The following is an 815-nucleotide window of genomic DNA, read 5'->3' on the forward strand; positions in this document are numbered from 1 at the left end:
GAAGCCTCATCCAGGAGATACTACAGAACCCGTCAATAGCGGAAGAAGAAAAAGTCCTAGCCATAATAGGTCGGGATCAAGGATGGATGACCCCCATAATAAACTACCTCAAAACAAAAGCACTCCCTACAGATGAAAAGGAGGCAAAGAGGCTGAAAAGGGAGGCACAGTACTACACCATGATAAACAACACACTATACAAAAGAGGGATATCAACACCTTTACTAAAATGCGTACTGACTTCCAACTCAAAGGAAGTATTGGAGGAAGTGCACAGCGGCATTTGTGGTAATCATCTCGGAGCGCAAGCTCTCACCAAAACGATACTCAGGGCGGGATTTTATTGGCCAACTCTACAAAAGGAGGCTACAGAATTTGTGAGGACATGCCCACCATGTCAGAAGCATGCCAATTTTCACATTGCCCCACCAGAAAAGCTCATCAGCGTAACCTCACCCTGGCCATTTGCGAAATGGGGACTCGACCTTCTCGGACCCTTCCCACAGGGATCGGGACAAGTAAAATTCCTCATAGTAGGAGTAGACTATTTCACAAAATGGATCGAGGCAGAACCCCTAGCCAACGCCACCACTCAAAGAAGTCGAAAATTCCTGTATAGGAACATTATTACGAGGTTTGGGGTACCATACTCCATCACCACGGACAAAGGTACCTAATTTACAGAGGTAGGCTTCAGAAAATTGGTGGCCGACTTGAACATAAAACACCAATTCACCTCCGTCGAACACCCCCAAGCCAATGGACAAGCCGAAGCGGCCAATAAAGTCATATTGGCCGGACTAAAGCGGAGGCTA

The sequence above is a fragment of the Arachis stenosperma genome, chromosome 5 (assembly GCF_014773155.1).
Source record: "Arachis stenosperma cultivar V10309 chromosome 5, arast.V10309.gnm1.PFL2, whole genome shotgun sequence".
NCBI lineage: Eukaryota > Viridiplantae > Streptophyta > Magnoliopsida > Fabales > Fabaceae > Arachis > Arachis stenosperma.